Source organism: Gopherus evgoodei, chromosome 2 (assembly GCF_007399415.2).
Source record: "Gopherus evgoodei ecotype Sinaloan lineage chromosome 2, rGopEvg1_v1.p, whole genome shotgun sequence".
Classification (NCBI taxonomy): Eukaryota; Metazoa; Chordata; order Testudines; family Testudinidae; genus Gopherus; species Gopherus evgoodei.
Window position 1 is genome coordinate 264,953,788 of NC_044323.1, and position 18,424 is coordinate 264,972,211.

The following is an 18,424-nucleotide window of genomic DNA, read 5'->3' on the forward strand; positions in this document are numbered from 1 at the left end:
CTGCCTTCTACCCTTCCTTAGAATTGCAAACTCTATGAGTTCATGATCACTTTCACCCAAGCTTCCTTCTACTTTCAGATTCTCAATGAGTTCCTCTCTATTTGTTAAAATCAAGTCTAGAAGAGCTCCCCCTCTAGTAGCTTTCTCAACCTTCTGAAATAAAAAGTTGTCTGCAATGCAGTCCAGGAACTTATTGGATAGTCTGTGCCCCGTGGTGTTATTTTCCCAACATGTATCTGGATAGTTGAAGTCCCCCATCACCACCAAATCTTGGACTTTGGATGATTTTGTTAGTTGTTTAAAAAAAGCCTCATCCACCTCTTCCACCTAGTTAGGTGGCCTGTAGTAGACTCCTAGCATGACATCACCCTTGTTTTTTATCCCTTTTATCCTAACCCAGAGACTCTCAACACTTCTGTCTCCTATGTCCATCTCCACCTCAGTCCAAGTTTGTACATTTTTAATATATAAGGCAACACCTCCTCCCTTTTTCCCCTGTCTATCCTTCCTGAGCAAACTATACCCATCTACATCAACATTCCAATCATGTGTATTATCCTACCAAGTTTCAGTGATGCCAAAAATGTCATAGTTGTACTTATTTATTAGCACTTCCAGTTCTTCCTGCTTATTACCCATACTCCTTGCATTTGTATATAGGCATCTAAGATACTGGTTTGATCTTGCCTCCCAGTTTTGCCGACCCTCCTTTCTTTCTGCCATTATAGCCCACGCTCCCTCTTGTTTCTGACCCATCTCCCAGGTCTTCATGTTCCCCACTTACCTGTGGGCTTTGCTCACCTGTCCCCGTCGAACCTAGTTTAAAGCCCTCCTCACTAGGTTAGCCAGTCTGTGTGCAAATAGGGTCTTTCCCCTCCTCAAAAGGTGAACGCCATCTCTGCCTCAGAGTCCTTCCTCAAATAGCATCCTGTGGTCGAGGAAGCCAAAGCCCTCCTGGTGACACCATCTTCACAGCCAGGCATTCATCTCCATGATGCATCTGTCTCTGCCCGAGCCCCTACCTTTGACAGGAAGAATCGAAGAGAATACCACCTGCACTCCAAACTCCTTCGCCCATACTCCCAGAGCCCTGTAGTCACTCTTGATCTGCTCAGTGTCACACCTCACGGTATCATTTGTGCCCACATGGATGAGTAGCATGGGGTAGTAGTCAGAAGGCCGGATAATCCTCGACAAAGCCTCTGTAACATTTCGGATACGGGCCCCCGGCAGGCAGCATATCTCCCGAGATGAAATGTCAAGGCGACAGATGGGTGTCTCCGTCCCCTTCAGCAGAGAGTCTCTGACCACCACTACCCTACGTTTCCTATTTTCAGTGGTGGCAGCAGACCTCCCAGCCTTAGGGGTACGAGGCTTCTCCTCCTTTACTGTAGGGGGTGATTCCTTCTCTCCTGTATCAAGAAGAGCATAACAGTTACCTATTACCACAGCAGGAGGGTTCACAGCAGGGGTGGAGCACTGCCCACTGCCAGAAGTAACCAGCTGCCAGTGCCCACCCTGAGCCATCTCCTCCTCCACCACCAGTGGTGTGTCAGCAGTTCTGTGTACTGGGACAGCTACCTCAGCTGTCTCCACATGGACACTGTCTAGGAATTGCTCGTGGACATGGATGCTCCTCAACCTAGCCACTTCCTCCTGTAGCTCTCTCACCTGCTGCCTGAGAGATTCCACCAGTAGGCACCTTTCACATTGGATGCCCTCCCCAGCCTGGATATCAGTAAGTGGAAATTGCAAGTTACAGTCTTTGCAAAACCACACCAGTATCTAGGTAGAAGCATCCATGCTCTGGTGCTCTGTCTGGCTACAGGCGCAGGTGGAGGAGACAGAAGCAGTGCTGCCACAGGTGTTGCGAGTCTTCCTAACCATCATAAGCCTCCCTCTCAAACTCCCCTGTCTGCAGCTCCCTGTCCGCTCTGCTCTGCTTTAAAGAGCAAGGTTTTGGATGCAGTTTGGCTTACAGGTTTTCAAGGGACTAACGGGTCACGGATAGGACCGACAAGGGACCCCCTTCCCTTCCTACTCCCCTTCCAAACTCCCTTGCGAAACTCCCTGTTAGCAACCCCTGTTCGCAACGCTTCCTGGTTGCTTGTGCACGCCTTTATAAAGCCCTGGCCTGAGTGAATTGCCCCGCTCACTGGTTAAGGCTCAGCCAATTACCAGAGGCTTCTAGCTTTCAAACCTTCCTTTGTAGCTCAGCCTCCAACTGCCAGCTACAGCATTCGTCTATAATATATAACTAAACTCTTATTGTATGTAAAGTAAATAAGGGTTTTAAAATGTTTAAGAAGCTTCATTTAAAATTAAATTAAAATGCAGAGCCTCCCCACCCCCGGACCAGTGGTGAGGACCCAAGTAGTGTGAGTGCCACTGAAAATCAGCTTGCACGCTGCCTTTGGAATGCGTGCCATAGGTTGCCTCCCCTGATCTATACTCTCACTGCGCACTTGTTCTACGTGACATTCATTTATTGTGCACATTTATAAGCTTAAGTTGCTTTTTTTAAAAAAAGCTAACCTATTTGGGTTGTCCAGGACTGTTATTTATGGTTATAAAGTAAGTGTTAGCTCCTGCAAATTCCTAGGGCAAATGTGTATAAGTTAAAAAGATCAAAATAGGCTATGATTCAAGGATATAGTTGGAAGGAAAAGGAGGACTTGTTTATGAGGAAATTTGTCTGTGTCTACTTAGTTTTGAAACAATCATACTATTGAATTCCAAATCCTGTCCATTTCCAGTTAAAACCTTATTTTAGAGAAGATCATGTGAAAAGAAAAAGTTTCTTGTTGTCATCCTTTTTATGGCAAAGGATTTTTCTATTTTTGGAAAAAGGTTTTTTTAAGTACAAATTTGTTTGTAATAATGAAACACACATCATGCCACATATAAGATTTTATTAGAACAATCTCAATGGACTCAGCTGCATTAGAAATTTTGTTAATGTTGGAATAATATATAGGATCATATTTCTCTTGCCCCATAAAGGTTTGACTTTTCCACTGAGACCCCATCAGGTAAGGTTGTTATTATGTAATCAGACTAAGCCTTGGGATGTCACGTCAGCTCTCAAATATATTAAGTTAGTAAAACTAACTAGCTCATTTTAAACAGGAATTGCTACTTTGTTCAATGATGGACATGTTTATATTACTTGTAGTATTTCTATACAACTTGTTTAATATAAACAAAAGTTATAAATTCTTGAAAATAATTCCCTATAAATACTGGTTTATCATTTTGGCACTGTCCCCTCATTTCCACCGGATGCCAGTGGGATTTGTATGTACATTACTTTTATGTTTCTAATTAAGAAACCATGTCAGATTTGTGGAAGACCTATTTAGTTTGTCACTTTGTCTGCTGGTGGCTACTGCATAAATCTATGATGTCTTTCACATTTTGTGCCTAAACAATGATGAAAATGGAATGTTAATTTTAAAACTCTCCCATTTTATGTATCTGTGATTATAGGAGAAAAAGAAGTTCTGTCATTTTCATTCCTAATTAGTCATAAAAATTATTGCTATGTACAAAGTATTTTGCAAACTTAAGAATGAAGTTTTCTTAAGTCATATATCATATCATCTCTACAACCAGATTATTTAGAATGCAACAGCTCATACCCTAATAAACACATGGTGGTTGCAATATACTGTAATCAGTTTTGAAATCTTTGCCTGATTGTAGTCTCACACTGGTTCAAATTATTGATATTTAATATATTTCACTAGTATTTCCTGAAGCATATGACGTTTAGGTGTCTCATGTTGTTTGAACCTATGTCATAAACAGATAAGCAAGAGTTAATAGAACGGAAGTACTTCATCTCTCTTTTGCCTGTAAAGGGTTAACAAGATCAGTAAGCCTGGCTGTTACCTGACCAGAGGACCAATCAGGGGACAGGATACTTTCAAATCTTGAGGGAGGGAAGTTTTTGTGTGTGCTGTTAGTTTTTGGTTGTTGTTCACTCTGGGGGCTCAGAGGGACCAGACGTGCAACCAGGTTTCTCTCCAATCTCTCTGATACAGGCTCTTATAAGTTCAGAATAGTGAGTACTAGGTAGATAAGGCGAGTTAGGTTATGTTTGTTTTCTTTATTTGCAAATGTGTATTTGGCTGGGAGGAGTTCAAATGTGTATTTGGCTGGAAGGAGTTCAAATTTGTATTTTGCTGAAAGGATTTTAATTTGTACTTGTATACTTAGGCTGGGAGGGTATTCCCAGTGTCTATTGCTGAAAGACCCTTTACCTATTCCATTTTAAATTTACAAAGATAATTTTTACTGTTTTTTCTCTCTTTAATTAAAAGCTTTTCTTGTTTAAGAACCTGATTTTTTTTTTATTCTGGTGAGACCCCAGGGGACTGAGTTTGGATCCACCAGGGAATTGGTGGGGAGAAAGGAGGGAAGGGGGAGAGAGAGGTTAATTTTTCTCTGTGTTAGGATTACCTTCTCTCTCAGGGACAGTCTGGGAGGGGGAGAGAGAAGGAAGGGGGAAGGTGGATTTTCCTCTCTGTTTCAAGATTCAAGGAGTTTAAATCACAGTAATCTTCCAGGGTAACCCAGGGAGGGGAAGTCTGGGAGAGGCAATGGTGAGGGAAAGGGTTTACTTTCCTTGTGTTAAGATCCAGAGGGACTGGGTCTTGGGGGTCCCCGGGCAAGGTTTTGGGGGGACCAGAGTGTACCAGACACTGGAATTCCTGGTTGGTGGCAGCGCTACAAGTACTAAGCTGGTAATTGAGCTTAGAGGAATTCATGCTGGTACCCCATCTTTTGGACGCTAAGGTTCAGAGTGGGGAATTATACCAAGGCAGCCTATCTAATAGTTTCTTCCAGGTGACCTGATCCGGTAAAACTTTCATCTTTTCACATCTCTGTTCTTGGTTTCCTTTTTTTAAAATTCTACACACGCTCTTGGTCATCTCATCTCTCTGGCTTGATTTCCATTATCATTCATGTACCAGAGTTACTCAGATTTTCTGTTCTTTCCCATTTGCTTTTTCCATCACCAATCAGGTTTTTCTATTGCCTTGCTGTTTCTTGCTGGATGTCTTAGCACTTTCTTAAACTCACACTTAGAAACTGTGTTTAAAGTCCCTTAATCATACTATAGTAATTGGCTTCAATTTCAAAACTCTGATCTTGAACAAATTTTTAAATACTGCTTTAACACATATTGATTCTGTCAACTGAAACTGATCAAATCATGCTATGGAACTATTTTAGCTGAAACATCGAGTGCTCAGTTGTGGCCTAACTCTGAAGCCACTGGTCAATGGTAAAACTCCCATTGTTCTCAATGGGAACAGATTTAGTCTTATGAAAGGCCCATTCTTTTTGTTAAAGCAGCAAAGAATCCTGTGGCACCTTATAGACTAACAGACGTTTTGGAGCATGAGCTTTCATGGGTGAAAACCCACTTCGTCAGATGCATGTAGTGGAAATTTCCAGGGGCAGGTATATATATGCAGGCAAGCTGGAGATAATGAGGTTTATGCCATCATATGCCAGCAATGCCCCTCTGCTATGTACATTGGCCAAACTGGACAGTCGCTACGGAAAAGGATAAACGGACACAAATCAGATATTAGGAATGGAAATATACAAAAACCTGTAGGAGAACACTTCAACCTCCCTGGCCACACTATAGCAGGCCTTAAGGTGGACATCCTGCAGCAAAAAAACTTCAGGACCAGACTTCAAGGAGAAACTGCTGAGCTTCAGTTCCTCTGCAAATTTGACACCATCAGCTCAGGATTAAACAAAGACTGTGAATGGCTTACCAACTAGAAAACCAGTTTCTCCTCCCTTGGTTTTCTCACCTCAACTTCTAGAACAGAGCTTCATCCTCCCTGATTGAAGTACCTCATTATCTCCAGCTTGCCTGCATATATATACCTGCCCCTGGAAATTTCCACTACATGCATCTGACGAAGTGGGTATTCACCCACGAAAGCTCATGCTCCAAAGCATCTGTTAGTCTATAAGGTGCCAAAGGATTCTTTGCTGCTTTTACAGATCCAGACTAACACGGCTACCCCTCTGATTCTTTTTGTTCTTTCCTTTTATCACTTGTTTTTCTGATATATTTCTTAATTCCCTTTATTTTCTTCCTCGCTCATACCTGACTGTGGCTATTTGTACAATGCAATGGAGTCATGATACAATTTGTACTGTAGTTGTGAAATCCCTTGGCCCAGTACATTTTACATACTTTTCCTCTCTGCTATGGTGTACAGTACTCAGTGTACGGCCATAGAGCAATATTTTAAAAAGAAGACCTCAAAATCCATTGGGCCAGCTCCTCACTTTATGAAAACAGACATGGCTCCATTGTCTCATGCACCTGAGTTTAACTTTTAAAATATATTTTCCTTCTGGTCATCAGAGTGTTAATTCCCACTCCAAAAACCTGACAAATGGGATTTATTTTTTTTTAAGCTCAGAGCGCGCTGCATAGAGCCATATTTGTGGTGTCAGATCAGAACAAGGATCTGGAGATGTTAAAAACATTTTTTATTATTATTATTTTAAAACTCTGTGTAGGAGGTAGATGGCTACTGCAGTCACACAGCTTTCAGAAATCATCTTTCTTCAGAAGTGTTCAGATAGCTCATATTTATGAGACTGTCATTCCCCTTGATTACGTTTAAAAGGAGATTCCTTGTATGACAGGCTAGCAAATTATATGTAATTACTTTCTAACATAACATCATTCTAACATAAACTACTCAGTACATTAAAACTCCTAAAGCATATGCTAAAGCAAAAGATAAAATATCTTAACTCCAAAAATGTGTGAGCATCATCTCCAGCCGCCAAATGATCATATCACTATAGCCCTTGTACTCCTGTCACCATGTCTATTCCTTTTCTTAGAGTTAGTCTACTACATCATCTGTAGGTCTTGTCTTAATCTAGGATCTGATTTTGCAGGCCCATGAATAGTTTATTGATTTCAGTGGTATTCTGACTGGCAGCAAGACCTATGGAATCCCCTACAAAATTATTAAAAATGTATCAGAACGCTCAATGTTCATGCAGTAAAGATAAACTAGGAGTTAGCAGACCGGTTTAAAGTTAACATGGATGTCAGGCAAAGTTGCATCTTGTCCTTCATCTTGTTCGAAGTAACTGTTGTTGTACAGCAGACTGTCAGAATAGATATTTCGTGGATAGATAGCGAGCTTGGAGACAGACTTTGCAGATCTCTGTCTTATGAATAAATAGAAGATTTGCAGAAAAAGACAGATGATCTCGAAAATTCTGCCAGGCAAGAAGGTCTTATTATGAATAAATCAAAGACAGAAAATTATATGAAAATTATATTACCTACCAATGATTTCATCTACTAGGAAGGGGAATCATTGAAAACCATTAATATATGTATTTACCTGGGTAGCATAATTCACGATACTAGTGATTTCATGTGTGATATAAAGTCCAGAATAGGTAAAGCCAGTGCTGCATTTTAAAGACTCAAGACAGTACTGAAGTCCAATGTGATTAGCAAAAACACCAAACTTAAAATCATTAGAAGCAACATCCTACACATCCTCCTATGTGGAGTAGAGTTCTGGAAAAATATTAAGTCTATCCAATGCAAATTGATCAGCTTTCAATACAGGTGTCTGTGTAGCATACACAGAGTAAAATAGACTGATAGAATAAGTCATGAAGTGGTCCTAGAATGGGCACAACTATTTACAACAGTGCAAATAGCATGGAAGAAGAGATGGAGGTATTTGGGAAATCATTTAAGAATGCCTCATGACATATTATACCTAAACAAGCATTTATTTTGCAATCCCAGGGCAAGAGAGGGGTGAATCTAGACGCCGCTTCATCTGTTGTGCTACGGAGTGTGCATGATTGCATCTGGCTATAAAAGACCTGAAAAAAAGGACCCAGGACTTCTGCCTTCTGCATGGACAGTGTGGGAAAAAATGCTGAGTAAGAACTAGGCCCAGTAGTAAATGTTTGCAGGATTAGGCCCCTATATTGTAAATACTCCAGGAAGGGACCTCATCTTTTAAGAGGTTGAGAGAAGGGGTTTCAGATGCACTCAGGATGTCCTAAATCTGCTACCATTACAATCAGTGGTAATGGTCATAGACTTCAGTGGGGGCAGTTAGGCTAATGGTGGGCAACTTTTGCAAATCCCACCCTTATGTGTTTGTAAAGCACCAGGTATACTTATGGCACTGTACAAATAATAGCCACAATTAATCGTTTATTCTCGCAATCTAAAATAGTTTTAAATTGGACATTGGAATATTTACAAATACAACAATCCAGAAAAATGAATTCTAAAAATGGTAAGTATATTAATAAAGGTTTCTTCCTAAAAACACAGAGAAGCAAATTGATACATGGAATTGTTCCCATAGTTACACAACAATCAAAACTACAGCACTAAGAATAATTCATTCCTTAATCTAATAGTCAAACAACAAAGGAAATACTTGAGGAGAGTCCTCGTAATCAAACTCTATCATGATGAAATGAGAAAAACATTTTAGATTTGAAACTGTGCCTTCATTTTCTTTGATTTGGATTAATACTCAAGCATGGATCCTGCCAACGTTTGTGTGTGAGCAACTTTACTTACACAAGCAGTCTCGTGGCATGTTTTATGCACAGAACTCCCAGTGGGTCATCTCACTGAACAGCAGTGTGCCTGCTAGACCCTCAGTGCAGGATCAGGACCTTTGATTGTAAATTCTTCAGGGCAGAAGGGCAAGGCCTATCTTTTAATATGTTAGTAAAGGGCCCTGCATAATAAGCTATTGTAATACAAATAATAATTCTGTATTTAGTCAGTTCTGTAATTCCTCACTACTGCAAATTACTGATAGAACAGACATGTTAAGAACAAATAAAAATGTATTAGCTTATTTTAAGTTTTAATATTCACTGGATAGAAATAAGAAGATAGTAAACTGAAAACAACCAAACAACACTACAGAGAAGTTTATAGATCAGATGGGCTGCATTTTGTCATGTTTATTTCCACTGAAATGCATGGGCTTATGCAGGGAGTAGATGAAGGCAGAATCTGGCTCTCACTACCGTGATAATATTTTCTGCTTGACTGGAATTCATGTCCCGAGTCTCTCTTTCTCCACAAATCAAGTGCGGGACGTGGACTTGAGAAGGCATCAAGTCCACCCTCTGGCGCTGAGACAGGACCAAATAAACCTAGATCATCCCAACCACAACCTCTCTTGGAAGCCTATTCCAGAACTTAACTACCATTATAGATAGAAAGCTTTTCCTAATATCCAACCTAAATCTCCCTTGTTGCAGACTAGCAACATTTATGTTTTTCTATTACCTTAGGGAAAGGTTTCAACTTGCCTATTGTTGATTTTTCATTAGTGTAAATATTAAATTAAGGTTTTAGCAGAAAACAATAAACTGTTTTGCCCAAAAACTTTTTGACATTGAGTACTGTAATGAAGAATAATCTAAATATTCACATTTTTTTACAGGTCTAATTATACACCTCAAAAGTCTGGCAAATAATTTGTTCTTAATTAACTGTAAGCCTGGGGAAATAATTTAAAAACACTAAAATAATGGTAACGTGTAGGAGAAAGTTGCTTTCTTTGTATAGGAAAAGTAAGGGTGAACAGGATAAGCAGACCTAGGTGAATTACAATATAAAAAATAAAGAATATGTTTTAAATAGTTTATATTCATATAGTACCTTTCAGCCTGAAAGATCTCAATGAGTTCTGCCAATTATGGGCTCAATCCTTCAGCTTTCATTGATAGGAATAGGTGTTTAGGCCCAGATCCTTAAAGTATTTAGGCACCTAACTCTCATTGATTACCAGAGAAGTCAAGTGTCCAAGAGGATTTGGGCCATAGGGTTTGCTTTGCCACTGGGTTACTCCATGTTTATGTTGATGTAACTCAAGGGAATAACGGTTTCTAGAATCAGATCTTGTATATATGCAGAACCACTGAAATGCTGCCAGTTATTACCCAGGACTAGGACTGTCAAGGTTTCTTTCCCCATTCTGAACTTTAGGGTACAGATGTGGGGACCTGCATGGACACTTTTAAGCCTAATTACTAGCTTAGCTCTGGTATACTGCCACCACCCAGAATTCTCTCTGTTCCTCCAAAACTTCGTCCCCTCCCTGGGTTGCCTTGAGGAACTTCACCAATTCCCTGGTGAACACAGATCCAAACCCCTTGGATCTTAAAACAAGGAGAAATTTACCATCCCTCTCCTTTCCCCCCACCAATCCCTGGTGAGTCCAGATCCAATCCCCTTGGATCTTAAAACAAGGAAAAAATCAATCAGGTTCTTAAAAAGAAAGCTTTTAATTAAAGAAAGAAAAGGTAAAAATTATCTCTGTAAAATCAGGATGAAAAATGTTTTACAGGGTACTCAGATTCATATAGATTAGAGGGACCCCCCCCCAGACTTAGATTCAAAGTTATAGCAAACAGAGGTAAAAATCCTTCCAGCAAAAAGAAACCTTTACAAGTTGAGAAAACAAACATAAGACTAATCCGCTTTGCCTGGCTATTACTTACAATTTTGAAACATGAAAGACTGATTCAGAAAGATTGGGAGAGCCTGGAATGATGTCCCGTCCCTCTCAGTCCCGAGAGCGAAAAACAACAAAACAAAAAGCACAAACAAAGACTTCCTTCCACCGAGATTTGAAAGTATCTTGTCCCCCTATTGGTCCTCTGGTCAGGTGTCAACCAGGTTTACTGAGCTTCTCAACCCTTTACAGGCAAAAGAGACATTAACCCTTAACTATCTGTTTATGACAAGGACAAAACAAATTTTGGCTGAGGACATCAGGATAAACTACTGCTTTTTCTAAAGGCACCATGGAATCTTTACTGTCCCTAGAGAGCACAGAGGACTGATTTAAGTTCTCACCCATAAGACTTACTGAAATAAATGTATGAAATATGCAGATAAAAGTAACATAAAGTGATCTAAACATCTAATAATGTAATGTGAATCAGTGAAAAATCTGTTGATACAAATGCAGTGATGAAAATGGCTTTTTCTATATGTGCTTGATTTATAAACATACTGAGAGTGGGGATGTTGTGTTTATAAATTATAACAACAGGGACACTAAATATATGCTAGTGTGGACTTTCCACCGGTAGTCTCTTTGCTCAGACATATTTTAAAAGTTGTAAAATATGCAGTGCATCTGCCAAGAGATAATGTCATCCTCATAAGACTTTCAGAGTAAAGAACAGGCTTTTCAAAGTCACTTCTGAACTTGGAAAGACACACAGAGAGAATTCCAATAGAAACAGGTTTTTGTTAATCAAATAAACATTCCCCTGTAGTGTTTGCAACCCAAACTATGAAAATCTTGCAAGTTAGAGCTTATTATTAATTTGCACGAATAATGTACTAGACTAGGGGTCCCCAACGCGGTGCCCGCTGGCGCCATGGCATCCACCGGGGCGTCTAAGTGCACATGCGTACTGGCCGGCAGACAAGCATCCGCCAACATGCCGCTGAATGCTGCCGACAAACAGCGTCATCCAGAGGTGTTGCCGCCGAATTTCGGTGGATGCTCATCCGCCGCCATGATCCTCCATGGCTCGTTTCTGGCACCTGCCAGACGAAAAAGGTTGGGGACCACTGTACTAGACAATTGAGGCCTGTTTAAGCTCCTGATCCCATTGGCTCCAATGTCTTTTGGATAAGGCTTTGCTGCTCATGGAACATCTGAGGATATATCATGGCTTTCTTCAATTTGTTCATTATTTAATCTTCTTGAGATTTTTACTCTGTAGTTTGAGTGTGAATATTTGATTAATTTCATGATGTTGTTTCTATTCTCCAATTGGGAGACCACAGAAGTACTAGCAGTATCAGTGCTCATGCATAGAAGTTAATTTTCCATCAATACTCTTCCATTAGAATTTGAAATGTGATGTCTACAGATATTTTGACCAATCTAAATTGATTGCTTTGATGTTTTCAGAAAGCGAACACAAAAGGGGCACATATGTGGCAGAAGTGATTTCATATGAATAGTCCCTGATAACACAAAATCTGCTTTGCCCAACTCAGCTACTAATACAGGAATACCAGAAAGTGAAATTGATTGGAAAACTGGAAAGTAAAGTTAAACTGACTAACCTAATTCCATTGCATAAACTAAAACATATTTCAAAAGTTACCAAACAGCATAAATATTGAAAGTTCAGGGTTCAATTTCTCCTGATTTACCTGCCCCCAGTCTTGATGCTTTAGCCACGGGATCCAATATTTCTCAATAGAATACAATTTCCTATTATTATTTCTTTAGGTCGAGCCACAGGCATATACACTGGGTACACCACCAAAAACAACACTTTCCCTAAATAGATTGCTGTTTGAGAGCCAATTCTCTTCAAATTAGTCAATGAAAGTAAAATGGAATGACAAGATTTTACTATTTCTTTTTTTTAAATTGTTTAATTTTAATTTAATGCACACATGCAGGGATGGTGTCCCTAGCCTCTGTTTGCCAGAAGCTGGGAATGGGCAACAGGGGATGGATCACTTGATTATAACCTATTCTGTTAATTTCCTCAGGGGCACCTGGCATTGGCCACTGTCGGAAGAAGGATACTGGGCTAGATGGACCTTTGGTCTGACTCAGAATGGTCGTTCTTATGGTCTTATCCAGTAAAAGGTGTGCCTACCCTTTGGTAGGCACTTCTTGACAATTCAGAACATACAATCACACAGTGGCCCTTCCTGTAACCTGTGTATTCTATTTAAGTTCTTCTACCACACTCATCACCTCAGTATCTGAGCTCCTTCCAGAGATGCAAATAAATTGTTCCTTTCTAAGTGGAGTACTTTGCATTTGTCCTTATTGAATTTCATCCTATTTACTTCAGACCGTTTCTCTAGTTTGTCCAGATCATTTTGAATTTTAATCCTATCCCCTAAGACACTTGCAACCCCTCCCTGCTTGGTATTATCCACAAACTTTATAAGTGTACTCTCTGTGCCATTATCTAAATCATTGACGAAGTTATTGAACAGAACCGGACCCAGAACTGATCCTTGCAGATCCTCACTTGATATGCCTTTCCAGCTTGACTGTGAACAACAGATAACTAATCTCTGGGAAGGGATTTACAACCAGTTATGCACCTACTGTATACTAGCTCCATCTTGGTTGTATTTCCCTAGTTGTTTATGACAAGTTCACACGAGACAGTGTCAAAAGCCTTACTAAAGTCAAGCTACACCACATCTACCACTTCCCGCCTATCTTCAAGGCTTGTTACCTTGTCAAAGAAAGCAATCAGGTTGGTTTGACACAATTTGTTCTTGACAAATGCATGCTTACTGTTACTTATCACCTTTATCATCTTCTAGGTGTTTGCAAATTGATTGCTTAATTATTTACTCCATTATCTTTCTGGGTACTGAAGTTAAGCTGACAGGTTCACTTTGCATTTGGTCAGGAAAGTTGTGAGTTGCTCATGCAGAAATTAATGTCAGAGTCTTGGGGCTCTAGGCCAGTGGTAAGCAACCTGTGGTCTGTGGGCTGCACACAGCTCGTCAGGGTAATCTGCTGGCGGGCCACCAGTTTGTTTACATTTGCATGGCCACCCGCAGCTCCCAGTGGCTGTTGTTCGCCATTCCTGGTCAATGAGAGCGGTGGGAAGTTGTCTGGTGGCCCACCAGCGGATTGCCCTCATGGGCCACAGGTTGCCCACCACTGCTCTAGGCTCTAAAGACTCTTGGGTCTTTTAGGGTCTTTTAGGATGCAAGAAGGCCCTGTCTCCTGCACAAATGAACGTTACTCTTTCATTGGACAATTCTGTTGTGGCTAAGGGCAGAGTAGTCAAGGGCAGTCAAGATCTGAGAATGAGGCTATCCTTCAAGTATCCTAGCTCCAGACCATTTAGCATCTTGAGAATGACAACAGAGAGCTTAAGCTTTGTTTGGTGTTCTGGAGGGTGTACAGGGTGGTGTTCTTGTGGTAACCCTGGCAGCTGAAGAGGTAGGCCACTACATTCTGCACCCATTTCAGTTTTCTCAGGACTGATGATTTTAGGATCAAGTAAACTGTGTTTCTGTAATCCAAACGGTATTTCCATGACCGGGACATCAGCAGCAAGGATGGAACACAGTCTCCTAACCAAATGGAGATGGTGGGAGAATGTGTTACTCACTGATGCTGCTATGTGAGAGCTCAGCATCAGTGAAAGGTCTAGAAGACTTTTTATGCTGTAGACTAGGTCTGCAGGTACCTGCAGCTGAACCTAATGCTTTGATTGATTATATACAGAATTATGATGTGAAAACACTGTCAAATTTAGTTGCATAGAGTTAGGAAATTAGCTTTACAATTTCCTCATCTGGTTTAACTCTATTCCCCTCTATACACCGTATTATGGTAGGATCTGTTATTACAAGATCTTCCAGCCTGAATGCTAGTTTTTGTCTTTGCTACATGAGTTGGTATAATAGAAATCAATTCAAATTATTATTAATGATCATTACAAACAGATATAGTTCAATAATTAAAATTAGAAATGACTTGAAAATAGGCATCTCAACTTTGGCATTTATGTAGCAAGAGGAACCTGTTGCCTTGATGGGAAATCTCTGTTCTAACAACATTACCTACAGCTGCTATATTTTTTTAAATGTTTCTAGTCTACTATCAGCATACGTGTTTGACTGCTGTTCTCTTCCCAGCTCATCTCCCCGTACCCCACTTACTTGCAGTAAGGATATTATTTTTCTTAGGAAACACGTTGGTCCAAATCCTCAGCTTGCATAAATAAGCTTAATTCCACTGATTTAAGGTGGAACTACACAAATTTGCATCAGCTGAGATCTATGTTAGATATAATTATATTATGATATTTATATACCCTCATATATGGTAATGTCTCTTTTCTACAGCATTAATAGACTTAGGGTCCATCTTATAACCATTACTCATGGGAACAGAACCTTATTCGATTCAGTAGAAAATAAATACCGGATTACTTCTTACCCACAGTATCAGAGGGGTAGCCGTGTTAGTCTGTATCCACAAAAACAACAAGGAGTCCAGTGGCACTTTAAAGACTAACTGATTTATTTGGGCATAAGCTTTTGTTGGTAGAAAACCCACTTCTTCAGATGCATGGAGTGAAAATTACAGATACAGGCATAAATATATATTGGCACTTGAAGAGAAGAGACTTATCTTACAAGCAGAGAACCAAAGTTGAAGGCCAATTTAGTCAGGGTGGATGTAGTCCACTCCCAATAATTGATGAGAGGTATCAATACCAAGAGAGGGAAATTGCTTTTGTAGTGAGCCAGCCACTCCCAATCCCTATTCAAGCCCAAACTGATGGTATTAAGTTTGCAAATGAATTGTAGCTTATGATTTCCTCTTTGAAGTATCATAGATTATTAGGGTTGGAAGGGACTTCAGGAGGTCATCTAGTCCAACCCCCTGCTCAAAGCAGGACCAATCCCCAAATGACCCCCTCAAAGATTGAACTCATAACCCTGGGTTTAGCAGGCAAATGCTCAAATCACTGAGCTAGCCCTCCCCCCATGGCTACTTTTAAATCTGTTATTAGTGTCCAGGGAGATTGACGTGTTCTATTGGCTTTTGCATATGGGATTTATTCATGTGAGTAAAGGTATCTAAGCTCAAGCCCACATTTTGTACTGTTTTGATATTTTGGGGCATTGTGACTGCATCTGGGGTAATTTTGAGATAAGTAAACACAGGGTCGGCTCCAAGTTTTTTGCTTCCCCAAGAAAAAAATTTTCCGTGACCCCGCTGGCCCCACCCCATTCCACACCCTTCCCCAAATCCCCGGCCTTGCCTCCTCCCCCAGGTGTGCTGCATTTCCCCTCCTACCCCCCCACCCCTCCGGCAAGCCTGGGAGGGAGGGGAGAGAAGCAGAGTGGTGGCGCGCTTGGGGGAGGAGGCAGGGGTGAGCTGGGGGGGGAGCAGTTCCTCTGCCCCCTGGGTTACTTCCTTTGGCCCTCCCTGCACCCCACACCTCCACAGCTCACATCCACTCCACCTGCTTCCCTGAGCATGCTGCTGTCGCCGCTCCATTTCTCCCCCTTCCCTCCCAGGCTTGCCGCAAAACAGCTGATTCATGTGGCAAGCCTGGGAGGGAGGGGGGAGAAGTGGAGCAGCAGTGCACTCGGGGGAGCAGGAGGCAGTGGAGCGGAGGTGAGCTGGGGGAGCGGTTCCTCTGTGCCCCCCCGGGTTACTTTCTCTGGCCCTCCCCATGCCCCCCACCACTGCAGTTCGCCTCCGCTAAGGGCTGGCTCCCGGCTTTTTGTGCCCCAAGCTAAAAAAAAGAAAGGACCGGAGTGCCGCCCCTTGGAAAGTGCCACCCCAAACACATGCTTGGAGCGCTGGTGCCTAGAGCCAGCCCTGAGTATACAATATTTTTAGGTTGGACAAAAATGTATCTGCTTAATTCCAAATGACTTTACATTCAAATTCACTTTATGTAAAATATAAAATAACCTTTACTGTCCCCTTGGAAAGGAGCCTTCATTTATCAATAGATTGTCTTAAGAATATTGATAAGTAATTCTTTCGATTATAGTAAAAGGAAACTTTACTATAAGCTTCTTCATAAACAGCTTGTAGCTTTCCAATGATGGTTTTTTGGTTTGGCATATTGGCTTTCCATTTATGAGCCAAATGGAAGAGATCATCTGGTTTGTTTTATCATTAATTCTGGGAATGTCCATTTATAATGCATTTTTGGGAATTGTTTTTGTTATTCCTGGAGAGCACTGTAATGAACAGTCTTATGCTTGTTCTGTTGGGAGACACATTTCAGCTTAGGGGTTGTTTTGCAGACTTAATTATATTAGTTACAATCTTCTTTTTATTGCCAGAAAGTGTGTCCTGTTAAAATGGATTGCTGAGAAAGCTGCCAGTGGCCTCTGTGGAAAACCAGACTTCCTAATATTTTGATTTTGAAAATGAAATTCAGGGCTCTTTTCTGGAAATCTGGCATCCATTCATCCAACTGAAGGAAACATACTAAGTAAATACACACCTTTTTTGTTCCCAGATATCTGACCAATTTTGAAATCATTATGAGTGGAGAAATTGTTCCAACTGTTGGTAGGAAAATGAGACACCAAACATCCCGGCCTCATTCTAGAATTCCCAGATCTGCCTGTATTAGATCACATAGCTTTATAAATTGAAGTAAGGTTTTCTCAGGTCACTTAGGCAGCCAGTGGTACATGTTGCATTGTGAGTGAAGCCCTCTCCCCCCCCCCCCCGGCTTGGTTACGGAAAAGTTGGAGTTGTATCAAATCCATAGCTGAAAGAGCTCTACAGGGCTTAGCGTTGTGACTGTATTATGTTATTGCTGGGTGGTTAGAAGTAGAGGCTGGAGGTTAGGAAATATGGGTTCTAATCCCACCTCTGGCCTTGCCTTTGTGTGTGTCCTCAGCAAAAATTCTCTTAACTTCTCTGTCTTTCAGTATCCGCATTTGTAAAATAGGGGTAATGAGCCTGTGGGAAGCCCACTGATGTAATTTGAGAGTTTCCCACAGACTTGCATGGACATTGGCTCAAGCCCGTTATTTATATCTTGGGGGATCTAGCCACATTTTTGTCTATTATAGGCTAATCATCTGTGGGTTTAAGATAATGCCAGATAAAAGCTAATGTTTAATCCTCCGTATTTTGTGTTGATTTTATTAATTTTCTTAAAATAACATGACAAGAGCTGCAAGGGCCAGCGTGGGATGGTTTTGAGGAAGATGAGCTAAATAATACAGAATGGAGAGGCAAGTGGCATCAGTAGAAAGAGGAAAATATTGTATACCAAACAGGGGAGCAGTAAGGCAACTGAACTCCAAGCAGTCACCTGCAGGTTGCATAAGTGAAAAAGATCAGCTCAGCAGGGTGCTGGAACAGTTTTTATAGTGGGCTTGCTGAAAATGGAAACCAGGTATTTGGTTGTACTTCAAACCAGGAGGTGCTGCCGCATCCCTGGTTCCAGTGCCACTGAATCAGCTCTAGGTAACTTAGGTCAGCCCCATACTTTTAAAGGAATCAAAGGATCCTTTGAGTATGTAAGTTCAGAGACAGATAATCAACAATTCCTTGGCTGCATTCTCCTACAAAGAGAAACATTTCCTTTATCAATGGTACAGTCTACAATCTCCGCCTACATATAAGGAAACACTTATGTATTGAGTTTATGTTATCCAGGACCAATTGTAAGACATCTCTGAGGGGATCAGCAGCTGGGGAATATTTTGGATCTTCAGGAATTTTCTGTGACCCCAGTGTATTATTCCCAAACCTTCTGGGAGTCCGAAAATTCACAGGCATCTGTCTTACATTTTAAACATTTTTCATAAATATTCTTATTTAATTCAAGCATGTGTATT